The sequence below is a fragment of the Dipodomys merriami genome, unplaced genomic scaffold, assembly GCF_024711535.1.
Source record: "Dipodomys merriami isolate MVZ:Mamm:240054 unplaced genomic scaffold, mDipMer1.0.p SCAF_59, whole genome shotgun sequence".
Lineage (NCBI taxonomy): Eukaryota > Metazoa > Chordata > Mammalia > Rodentia > Heteromyidae > Dipodomys > Dipodomys merriami.
Window position 1 is genome coordinate 2,481,275 of NW_027206168.1, and position 12,301 is coordinate 2,493,575.

General features: G+C 47.9%; 1 non-coding gene across 1 annotated transcript; it reads left to right on the forward strand.

Moving 5' to 3' along the window:
• Positions 1–159: 159 nt before the first annotated feature.
• On the forward strand, positions 160–295 carry LOC138813357 (U8 small nucleolar RNA). Its single transcript, XR_011367758.1, has one exon. It is a non-coding gene; the product is annotated as a U8 small nucleolar RNA (small nucleolar RNA).
• The last annotated feature ends 12,006 nt before the right edge of the window (positions 296–12,301 follow it).

The following is a 12,301-nucleotide window of genomic DNA, read 5'->3' on the forward strand; positions in this document are numbered from 1 at the left end:
GGAAAAAGTATATTTTTAAGGATTTTCTAATAAGTGTTACAATATAATTAGAAAAATCTCGAGACAGCTGGGTTGCACCAACTAGCCCAGTAGCTACTCACCGTAGTTTATAGAGGAACCGGTTTTTGCAGAGTACGGAATGGGTGAAGTTTCTCTTTATCGTCAGGTAGGATAATCCTTACCTGTTCCTCCTTCGGGAGGGCAGATAGAACGTGATGATTGGAGCTCGCATGACTCGTGATTAAAGTCTTCGCGTAACCAGAGACTTACAACACTCTGGTTGCTCCTATCTGATTCTTCCTGGCGATCACCGGTTTTCATTAGTACATAATTGTTAGACTTAACCTGCGTCTTCTCTTACTATACCGTCGTGTTTTGTGGAGACTTTCCAAGTGTGTCCTTTTTGGTGGTGGAAATCAGCGTCTGTTTGTGTCTTATTTCCCCCACAAGAAGTCAGCTATTCCCGTTGGGTAAGATGTTTCCACCCTGAGAATTTGGCCAAGCAACCATTAGTGAGGCATGTATGCCAATACCAAAGAAGATGAATGTTCAAGAGGGATAGCTAGGCCTGGGCGCTGTCCCTCATGAGGGTCTTCAGCTCAAGGCTAGAGCTCTACCACTTGAGCCACACTTCCTAGCTTGTGCTTCCAAGCACCACTTCCTAGCTTGTGCTTCGCGCGCTCTCTCTCTCTCCCCCCCTCTCTCCCTCTCTCTCCTTTGAGCTTTTTGCTGGAAATTTTGAAATTTTGAGTCTTACCTTGCCTTTCCTGCCTAGTCTAGTTTTGGACTGTAATCCTCAGATCTCAGCCTGCTGAATAGCTATGATTGCAGACATGAGCCACCAGTGCCAGTTTAGGATGAATGTTCTGAGTTCAGTGTATGTTGGGAAAGTTTTCTGTACCAAATGGTGGGATTCAAGCTATTTTGTTTTCTTTTTTTTTTTTTTTTTTTTTTTTTTGCCAGTCATGGGGCCTGAGCTCTGGGCCTGGGCACTGTCCCTCAGCTCTTCAGCTCAAGGCTAGTGCTCTACCACTTGAGCCACAGCACCACTTCTGGCTTTTTCTGCTTATGTGGTGCTGAGGAATCGAACTCAGGGCCTCATGCATGCAAGGCAAGCACTCTACCACTGAGCCACCTTCCCAGCCCTCAAGCTATTTTGAATAAATAAACAAAAAATCCAAAACATCCAAGGAGATGCTTTCTGGTGATGTCTTCTTACTGTACATACCTAACTTCTCTGATTTTCCAATGGCCGATTCTCATCTTCAGCATTTATTCAATGAATACTTACGGAGCCCTCTTATAAGCAAGGCACTGTAATACCTGAAGGAATGGAAGTGGCTAGGACACATCTATTTAGCTATCACAGATCTTATGGCTAAAAGAGACAATTTCCAGTGCTTCCAGAATAATTATGCAAATTGATTAGTGCTACAAAAGAAATTAAGATAGTACAGGACAGATTCATTTGCCAGGTAGCTGGAAGAGTGTGTGGCTTCTAGAAGAGCAGTTTGAGTGAGGACTTGGAGTGGCTGGAGTGGAGTGGTAGGACAGTAGAGTGTGGAGGAGACCAGAGGGGAGACTTTGCTCACTCCAATCAATTACAGTCTGCCTGGCATCTCACCTAGTGAAGTGTTCCTACTGAAATTGGAAAAGCTGTGGACTTGTTCCTTAGCACAGCCATTATTAAAAATTAAATGAAGGGGCTGGGAAGGTGGCTCAGTGGTAGAGTGCTTGCCTTGCATGCAGGAGGCCCTGGGTTCAATTCCTCAGCACCACATAAACAAAAGAAAAAGAAAAAAGCCGGAAGTGGCGCTGTGGCTCAAGTGATAGAGCACTAGCCTTGAGCTGAAGAGCTGAGGGACAGCGCCCAGGCCCAGAGTTCAGGCCCCACGACCGGACCCAAAAAAAAAAAAAAAAAATTAAATGAAGAAGCTGAGTGCTGGTGGCTCACACCTGTAGTCCTAGCTACTCAGGAGGCTGAGATCTGAGGATCACGGTTCAAAGCCAGCCCGAGCAGAAAAGTCTGTGAGACTCTGATCTCCAATAAACCACTAGGAAACTGGAAGTGGCGCTGTGGCTCAAGCAGTAGAGCACTTGCCTTGAGTTGAAGAACACAGGGACAGCGCCCAGGCCCAGAGTTCAAGCCCTACGACCGACCTAAAAAAAAAAAAGAAGAAGAAAGAAATTAAATGAAGCCAGGCGCTGGTGGCTCATACTGTAATCCCAATTACTCAGGATGCTGAGATATAAGGATTGCGGTTCAAAGCCAGCCCTGGCAGCAAAGTCCCTGAGACTTTTTGTTTTTGGGGGGGGGGTCCAGTCGTGGGGCCTGAACTCTGGGCCTGGGCACTGTCCCTCAGCTCTTCAGCTCAAGGCTAGCGCTCTATCACTTGAGCCACAGCACCACTTCCGGCTTTTTTTCTTTTTGCTTATGTGGTGCTGAGGAATCGAACCCAGGGCCTCATGCATGCAAGGCAAGCGCTCTACCACTAAGCCACCTTCCCAGCCCTCCCTGAGACTCTTATCTCCAATTCACCACACAAAAACTGGCAGTGGAGCTGTGGCTCAAACTGGTAAGAGTGTTAGCCTTGAGCAGAAAAGTTCAGAGATAACACCCAGGCTCTGAGTTCAAGCCCCTTAACTGACTGCTTTCCCTCTCCCCTCAAAAAGGTAGATTGGTGCCGGTAGGTCATTCTATAATCCTAGCTATTCAAGAGGCTGATATCTGAAGATCAGATCAGAGTTCCAAGCCAGCCCAGGGAGGAAAGTCAATGGGACTCATCTCCAGTTAGCTACTAAAAACATCAGAAATAAAGCTGTGGCTCAAAATGGTAGAACGCTGGCCTTGAACAAAAACATTCAGGAATAATACCCAGGCTCTGAGTTCAAGCCCCAGAAGTGGCGCGCGTGTGTGCACACACACACACACACGAAGTGGCTGGGAAGGTGGCTCAGTGGTAGAGTGCTTGTCTTGCATGCATGATACCCTGGGTTCGATTCCTCAGCACCACATAAGCAGAAAAAGCTGGAAGTGGTGCTGTGGCTTAAGAGGTAGAGTGTTAGCCATGTTAGTCTTGAGCTGAAGAGTTGAGGGACAGTGCCCAGGCTCAGAGTCAGACCCCACAACTGACAACAACAACAAAATAAAAATAAAAAAGTAAATGATGGAGAAGTGGCGCTGTAGCTCAAATGGTAGAGTGCTCGCCTTGAGCTGAAGAGCTGAGGGACAGCGCCCAGGCCCAGAGTTCACGCCCCACGACCGACAAAAAAAAAAAAAAAATGATGGAAACTTATAATTAAATGTTACATTAAGACTGCTGATTTCTCGGAGATAAGAATCTCATACCTTCCTGCCCAGACTGGCTTCAAATCAAGATCTTCAGATCTCAACTTCTTATAACGCTAAGATTGCAGGTGTGATCCACTGCTCCAGGAGCCAGTGAACTTTTAACATAACTCTTCATTGCTTTATTCTCATTCGTGCGTAGAAGTAAAAATAATCAGTTTTCATGCTGGAACTATACTTATCATGGGGATACAGCTCCATTTATGAAATGATAGCTACAAGCATAAAGAATACTGTAAAGCCGGGCACCGGTGGCTCACACCTGTAATCCTAGCTACTCAGGAGACTGAGATCTGAGGATCATGGTTCAAAGCCTGCCTGGGCAGGAAAGTCTGTGAGATTCTTATCTCCAATGAGCCACTAAAAAACTGGAAGTGGTGCTGTAGCTCAAGTGGTAGAGTGCTCACCTTGAGCTGAAGAGCGCAGGGAGAACACCCAAGCCCAGAGTTCAAGCTCCACGATCGACAAAAAAAAAAAAAAGAATACTGTAGACCTGGGGACATAGCTCAGTGGTAGAGCACTTGCCTAGCATGTGTGAGGCCCTGGGTTTCATCCTCAGCACACACAAAATGTATTACTATTTACAAATTCTGTGCTACAATACTTGATAGCAAAAACCTTTGTAATAAACTTACGTATAGTTAATTGTTCATTGTTCACCAGCCCAGTCTGCATTGCCATCCCAAGAAATTACTCATTGCCAATTCTGTGTGTGTGTGTGTGTGTGTGTGTGTGTGTGTGTGTGTGTGTGTGTGTGTGTGTGTGTGTGTGTGTGTGTGTGTGTGTGTGTGTGTGTGTGTGTGTGTGTGTGTGTGTGTGTGTGTGTGTGTGTGTGTGTGTGTGTGTGTGTGTGTGTGTGTGTGTTTCCCCAGGACTGGGGGCTTAACTCAGGGCCTGGATACTGTCACTGAGTCTCTCTGTGCTTAAAGCTAGCATTCTACCACTTGAGCCACAGCACCACTTCTAGCTTTGTCTGTGTCTGTGGGTATTGAGGAATTGAGCCCAGGGCTTCATGCATGCTAGGCAAGCACTCTACCATGAAGCTACATTCCCACTTCCCACTCTCCCCCTCCCCCCTTTTTTTTTTTGGTGCTGGTACAAAGGCTTGAACTGAGTGCCTTGCTTGTTTGCAGCTGGCAATATACCACTTGAGCCACACCTCCAGTCTAACATTGCTGGTTATTTTTTCTGCCCATTCTAGATTCCAACCATGATCCTCAGATCTCAGTCTCCTGCGTAGATAGGATTACAGTCATGAGCTACTGGTGCCCATTGTTAGGAAAATGGAGGGAAAAGGTAGAAAACAAGCCAGACTCAATCTTCCACAGGCAAAGACTGGTTCTTGAGATAGAGCAGCGAGGGACACAGCCTTCCCGTGGGTTTGAAGACTGTGTCAAGGAGCTGGGACTGGAGTTAGGTTTTTTTGAGGTCTGAGCGAGGAGGCAGAGGTTAATGAAAAAGCCATTAGGTCTAGGGAGTGTGGGGCTTTCTGGTTGGGCCCACAATGGAATGTTTACAGCTGGGTTTCGGTAGATTGCCCTGGCTGCAAATCAAGCATGTCCATGCATACCTGGGGTTTTGCCTGGTGTCTGTATATGCCTGGGACAATAGGGTGGGGGTCAGTCCTTCACCCATTGCTGGTTATTTTGGAAATGCAGTCTTGCAGACTTTTTGGCGTGGACTGATCTGCCATCCCCCAGGTCTCGGTTTCCTTAGCCACTGGGATTATAGGCATGAGCGACTGGCACCTGGCTGGCTCATAAACATTTATTGAAATGAAATTGGAACTTCTTTAAATAAAACATGCATTTATTTAAATAAATTTTTTTTTTCGTCAGTCGTGGGGCTTGAACTCGGTGCTTGGGTGCTGTCCCTGGGCTCTTCAGCTCCAGGTGAGCGCTCTACCACTTAAGCCACAGCACCACTTCTGGTTTTCTAGTGGTTTATTGGGGATACGAGTCTCATGGAGTTTCCTACTCAGGCTGGCTTTGAACCATGATCCTCAGATCTCAGCCTCCTGAGTAGCTAGGATTACAGGCACGAGCCACCGGCGCCTGGCTAAATAAAGTATTTATTTAAATTAAACAGCACTAGACTGTCCCCTTCACCTGCCCCTTAAATATTGGTGATTACTTCTTCCTTGGCTGACTTCTCCACCTCTGTTTTAAGTGTGTGGAGGGGTCCCTCAGGGCCTTCCTCACACACTACAAAAGCTCTTTACCACTGAGATGCAACTCCAGCCCAGATCTTACCTTTAAACACCATTCGATGTTTTGATTTCAAATCTCAGCTTTCTAGACCATGGGGCAAACTGTACAGCCAGATTGCTTGCCCACTACTAAGTACAGTCTTCCCTCCTTGGCTATCTAATGGACAGCAGGTCATTTTACCCTTTACCTGCCTGAGACTCTTCTTCTGTACTTCAGATTCAGTTACTAGGAATACTTTATTTATTTTTCAAAGGCTTTGCCAATTAGCATGAGAAACAAATTGATGTGAGTGGTCATCTAGATAGGATGGGTGGGGCTAATGTTTTGAAGAGACCTCCTCACAATTTCAGAAATCAGACCTGCAGGCTAAACTCTGAGGGCTTGAGCCTTGGGGCTGGAATCCTAAACAGTCCTCTCTCCTGTCAGTGGATCTGGGATGGCAAGAGGAGGTCTGTCAACTTCCATAAAACTGTGGTTGATGGGGGCTGGGAAGGTGGCACTTGCCTTGCATGCATGAGGCCCTGGGTTCGATTCCCCAGCACCATATAAGCAAAAAGGAAAAAAGCCGGAAGTGGCGCTGTGGCTCAAGTGGTAGAGCGCTAGCCTTGAGCTGAAGAGCTGAGGGACAGTGCCCAGGCCCAGAGTTCAGGCCCACAACCGGACCTAAAAAAAAAACAACAAAAAACTGTGGTTGATGCTGGAAAAGTGGCTCAGTGGTAGAGCGCTTGCCTTGCATGCATGAGGACCTGGGTTCGATTCCCCAGCACCACATAAGCAAAAAGAAAAAGCCGGAAGTGGCGCTGTGGCTCAAGTGGTAGAGCGCTAGCCTTGAGCTAAAGACCAGGGTTCAGGCCCCATGACTGGACCCCCCTCCCCCCCAAAAAAACTTGCATAAAATTGTGGTTGTAGGGCTGGGAAAGTGGCTCAGTGACAGAGTGCTTGTCTTGAATGAATGAGGGCTTGGGTTCGATTCCTCAGTCCCACATAAGCAGAAAAAGCTGGAAGTGGCACTGTGGCTCAAGTGGTAGAGCACTAGCCTTGAGCTGAAGAGCTGAGGGACAGCACCCAGGCCCAGAGTTCAGGCCCCATGACCAACAACAACAACAACAACAAAATTGTGGTTGCTACCACTACTACCACTGATCTGGCACCTGCACTGATCTGCACTGATCTGGGAGTTTGGACACTTTTGCTTTTTCCACCCAAAGACAGCTTGGTGGTTTCCTATTGGTTACACCTTCGGTGGGAGCCGAGTGGCGGGGTTCCAGCAGCTTTTCCAGAACTCGGAACTGCCACAGGAACTCCGCCGCGCTGTTCTGCCCGCCTTGGCCGTGGCAGGCCGCCATGGCCCTGCTTCTGGCGAGTGCGCTCATCCATGAGCTCCCAAGGCCTCAGTTCCTCACGTTCCCTTCTGGGGACACCAGGTAGACAGGGACCCTTTCCATCTGGTAACCTCTTCAGCACTCCCCAGACTCCCCGTCCACAGCGGGACAGCCCTTTGGGGTGCCTCGTGTGCGCTCTCGATGACCTTTGTCTCCAGACATGTTAAACCCCGAGCGCCTTCTCTTGATCGCAGTAAGGCCTGGCCAACATACAGACGGGACGATCAGACTGGATGTCCCCAGAACGGGCTTCCGGTTGTAATAGCCTCAGATCTGGACGGGTTCTGCCGTGGCCGTGGTAGATGGTCAGATGGTAGATGTGCATCCAGGCCTTTCTTGCCCTCCACATGTGTCTTCATGACTGCCAGGCTTGTCTGAGTTTCCTCTCCCTTCCCCTCTCCCCTCTGTGGGCAGCCCGGGGGAGCCCGGGTTACCCAGGGACCCCAAAAAAGTCCGGGTGGATTTCTCCACCGCCTGGCGGTGGCGCTTCGGCACCATGCTACGAAGGAGGGTACGGTTATTCTTAAAACTCAGTTTATCGTAGAAAAGCCCGGCATGGCAGTGAGGGTTTCCAATAAACGGGAGGATCAGGAAATAGCCGGTAAGACCGCCCGTTCCTGGGTACCATGTAAAATAGAGAACTTTCCTTCTTCACACTCCTTCCTAATCTTACCCTGCTGTCCCACACCCTTCCTAGGGCGAGACTTGCTCTCTAAATTGCAAGTCTCCTCCTCATTCCATAGTCCAAAATAGCCAACACCTATTCTGCTTTTATCTCTTTTTTGGGGGGGGGTAGGGTGGGGGGTCCGGTCATGGGGCCTGAACGCTGTCCCTCAGCTAGGGCTCTACCACTTGAGCCATAGCACCACTTCCTGGCTTTTTTTTTTTTTTTCTGCTTATGTGGTGCTGAAGAATCGAACCCAGGGCCTCATGCATGCAAGGCAAAGCGCTCTACCACTCAGCCACCTTCCCAGCCCTCTGCTTTTTATCTTTAGATGACTCTCCACCCATAACCTCCATAACCCCCCAAGATCTCAGATTTTGTCAATCGTCTCATCTGGGATACTTCTACCCCTCCTATTGCTCGACCCCATAGTCTGTCCTCATTAAACTTAAGGACCCTACCCATTTCCCCAACACATTCCCAAACCCCACTTCTTTTCGACATAGGCAAGGTGTAAAACCCATCATCCTTCACCTTCTTAAAAACTTTTCAGGGTTGGGAAGGTGGCTCAGTGGTAGAGTGCTTGCCTTGCATGCCTGAGGCCCTGGGTTCAATTCCTCAGCACCACATAAGCAAAAAGAAAAAAGCTGGAAGTGGCGCTGTGGCTCTAGTGCCCAGGCCTAGAGTTTAGGCCTCATGACCAGACCCAAAAAAAACCCCATACTTTTCAGACCTGCTAACTCCCCCTTTAACACCTCCAATTTACCAGTAATTAAACCTGATGGAACCTATGGCTTAGTCCAGGCTCTGCACTTTTTTTTTTTTTTTTGTCGGTTGTGGGGCTTGAACTCTGGGCCTGGGCGCTTGTCCCTCAGCTCTTCAGCTCAAGGCAAGCGCTCTACAACTTGAGCTACCGCGCCACTTCCGGTTTTCTGGTGGTTTATTGGAGATAGGAGTCTCATGGTCTCCCCTGCCCGGGCTGGCTTTGAACCGCGATCCTCAGATCTCAGCCTCCTGAGTAGCTAGGATTACAGGCGTGAGCCACCAGCGCCCGGCTTTTTTTTTTTTGATATGTTGTGGGGCCTGAACTCTGGGCCTGGGCACTGTTCCTGAGCTGTTCAGCTCAAGGCTAGCGCTCTACCACTTGAGCCACAACACCACTTTCTGGCTTTATTTTTGCTTGTGTGGTACTCAGGAATTGAGCCCAGGGCCTCATGCATGCAAGGCAAGCACTCTACCACTGAGCCACCTTCCCAGCCCCTCTGTACATTATTAATACTGCAGTCCTCCCTACTCATCCTGTTGAGCCTAACCCATAAACTCTCCTTTAAGATATACCTGCTGGTACCACCCACTTCTCCATGCTGGATCTGAAGGTTGTATGGCAGGCTATGCCATACTTCATAACTATTCTATTCTTGAAAGCAGCTCTCTGCCCCCTGATGCTACCTCACAAAAGGCACAACTTAGAGCTTTAACTAGGGCCTTAACTCTAGCCAGGGGCCATGAGGATTAACCTTTATACAGGCTCAGAATATGCTTATCATGTTCTCCATTCACTTGCAGCCATCTGGAAGGAGCTTGGTTTCTTGTCCACAAAAGGAGCCCCTATTACTAATGCTTCACTTACTCTTAGGCTCCTAGAAGTGGTTCATTTCCCCATCAGGTAGCTGCGGATACCAGACTAGATGCCATCACAGTCAATCCAAAAGCAGACTGGGAGGCAAAGCTAGCAGCCCAGAGCCAACGTTCAACCCTCTTACTTCCTTCCATCCAACCCTTTTATACCCCACAGGAGCTTAAGGAACTTACCCACCGGGGAGCCTCTCAGGAAGCACTGGGATGGCGGTCCACAGGAGGATGACTTGTTCTTCCCAAAACACAAGCTGACAGCTTTCTTTCCCAGGTTCACTAGGGACTGCACATCAGATACAAACCTCTTGCCCACCTTCTTCTTAAACCTTTACTCCATTGTCCTAGCCTAATTGCCACATTTTCTAACTATGGTAGATACCTTTTCAGGATGGATTGAGGCCTATCCCTTCACAGCAGAGACTGCTGACACTGTTGCTTCTGTCCTACTAAAGGAAATTATTCCTAGGTTTGGCCTACCCAGGTCACTTCAATCTGACAATAGGCTTGCCTTCTCCAAAGCGACCCAACATGTGGCAGCCTCTTTAAATGTCCAGTGGGAACTTCACATTCTGTCTTCCTGTCTGATTTTTCTTTTTCAACATGCTGACAAATGTCTTCCTCAGCCACATCAAGACCTCTCTCCTCCCCCAATTTTGCTTGGGGATCAAATTTTTCTTAAGCCCCTTCATCCATCCAGTTTACATCCAAAATGGAGGGGCTCTCACCCAGGTCCTGCTGACCACTCCTACCACAGTCAAGCTCAAGGGACAGCCACAGTGGACTCATCTGTCAAGAATAAAAGGCTCGGGGCTGGGAAGGTGGCTCAGTGGTAGAGCGCTTGCCTTGCATGCATGAGGCCCTGGGGTTGATTCCTCAGCCCCACATAAGCAAAAAGAAAAAAGCCGGAAGTGGTGCTGTGGCTCAAGTGGTAGAGCACTAGCCTTGAGCGGAAGAGCTGAGGGACAGTGCCCAGGCCCAGAGTTCAGGCCCCACAACCGGACCCCCCCCCCAAAAAAAAAGAGCAAAAGGCTCACGTTTCTGCCCCTTCCATACCAACATTGACTCCAAGGTACACCTATTTTCCTCTTGAGCCTACCAAGGTAAAGCTGTCTCAAATCCCTGAAGATGAGTGTGAATAACACTGAAACAACTGCTTTCTACCTCATTCATTTTGTCACTTCTAAGTCATTGTCATCCAATTTTTTCCTTTTCTATAATATTTTTCCTTTTTTATTGTTCAAGACTTCCATACTTCATCTAAGGACTCAGTCCACCACCAAGGAACAGCTGCTGCTTGCTGCCTTCTCCCAGATGGGACCACATCCCCACCTTTTACCCCTAAGGTTGACACCCTTTGTCAGCAGGAAGTAGCCACAGAGAGTCAGCATCCCTTTATAACTATCAAAAGGCTGGAAATGTTAGGTCCCCCGGAAGGGCTGCATTTCTCCCTGTGAGTCCCTACAAAACTCAACATAGATTTCCCCCTTCCCCACTTGTTGTCCATGCAGGGTCCTACATACCCTGCTAGAAATCTCCGCCCAGCACCTGTGTTGTCCAGGTGACCTGTACATCTGGTGGCAGTTACCTCCCCTTTCTCTGAGGTCACATCATGGACTGCCCAGTCACTCCTCTTTCAGACCACAGAAGGTTCCCAGGCTACCCCCCCCATCTCTACATTAACCCCAATCCTACCTGGTGTCAACACCAGCAGTTCAGAATAAATTTTCTTTTTCTGCCTGAAGACTGCATGGTAGTTTCCTATGTGCTAAACCTTACCTATGCTCCCATGCTCATACCAGCCTTACAAGAACCAAAGGGAGGGCTGGGAAGGTAGCTCAGTGGTAGAGCACTTGCCTTGCATGCATGAGGCCCTGGGTTTGATTCCTCAGCACCACATAAGCAGGAAAAAAAAAGCCGGAAGTGGCGCTGTGGCTCAAGTGGTAGAGCGCTAGCCTTGAGCTGAAGAGCTGAGGGACTGTGCCCAGGCCCAGAGTTCAGGTCCCAGGACCAGCAAAAAAACAAAACAAAACAAAACAAAACTCGGAGACAGTTTTCAGGTCCTGAATTCAAGTCTCAGGACTAGACATGTACAAAAAGGGAGCAGTATATACACAACAATGGGGGTAATATTCAGCTTAAAAAGAAAGCAAATTATATCAAGAAGGAGGGTTGGAGCAGGTGCTGAGGGCCCATGCCTTACTGTAATCCTAGCTACTCAGGAGGCTGAGATCTGAGAATCATGGTTCAAAGCCAGCCCAGGCAGGAAAGTCCATGAAACTTATATCCAATAAACCACCAGAAAACCAGAAGTGGAAATGTGGCTCAAGTGGTAGAGCACTAGAGCTCAAGAGCTGAGGGACAGCGCCCAGGCCCAGAGTTCAAGCCCCATGACCAACAAGAAATAAAAGAAGGGCTAGAAACAGGATGAAAAACGAATATAGGGGTACAATTCAACTGGAACAATTTCTTCTAATGTTATATAGTACTGTAGTATAATTATGGAAGTTACACTTTAAAATTAAAGAAGAAAAACTTTCATTTTACAGCCTGGAGTCTATCCTTTACTTTTTTTTTTTTTTTTTTTTTTTGAGCTCTTCAGCTCAAGTCTAGTGCTCTACCACTTGAGCCACAACACCACTTCTGGCTTTTTCTGTTTATGTGGTGCTGAGGAACCGAACCCAGGGCCTCATGCATGCAAGGCAAGCACTCTACCACTGGGCCACTACTCTTTAGCTTTATGCACCAATTCTACTCCGATTTTTGGTGGTTAATTGGAGATAAGAGTCTCATAGACTTTCCTGGTTGGGACTGGATTTGAACTCTTGAGTGTCAGATTTTAGCCTCCTGAATAGTTAAGATTATAAGTACAAGCCACCAGAGCATAGCAAGGTCATTGTTCATACAGCAAGCATATTGTAAACAGCCTAAAAGCTGGTCCTTGAAGGAATGATTAAATAAACATGGCAAAATTTCTTGGTTAAACATGGGAACTTGGAAAGCCCAGAGAAGGAAACCTGTCATCTTGTGACATTTGAGGCTTCCCCCATAAAAAGAGTTCTGT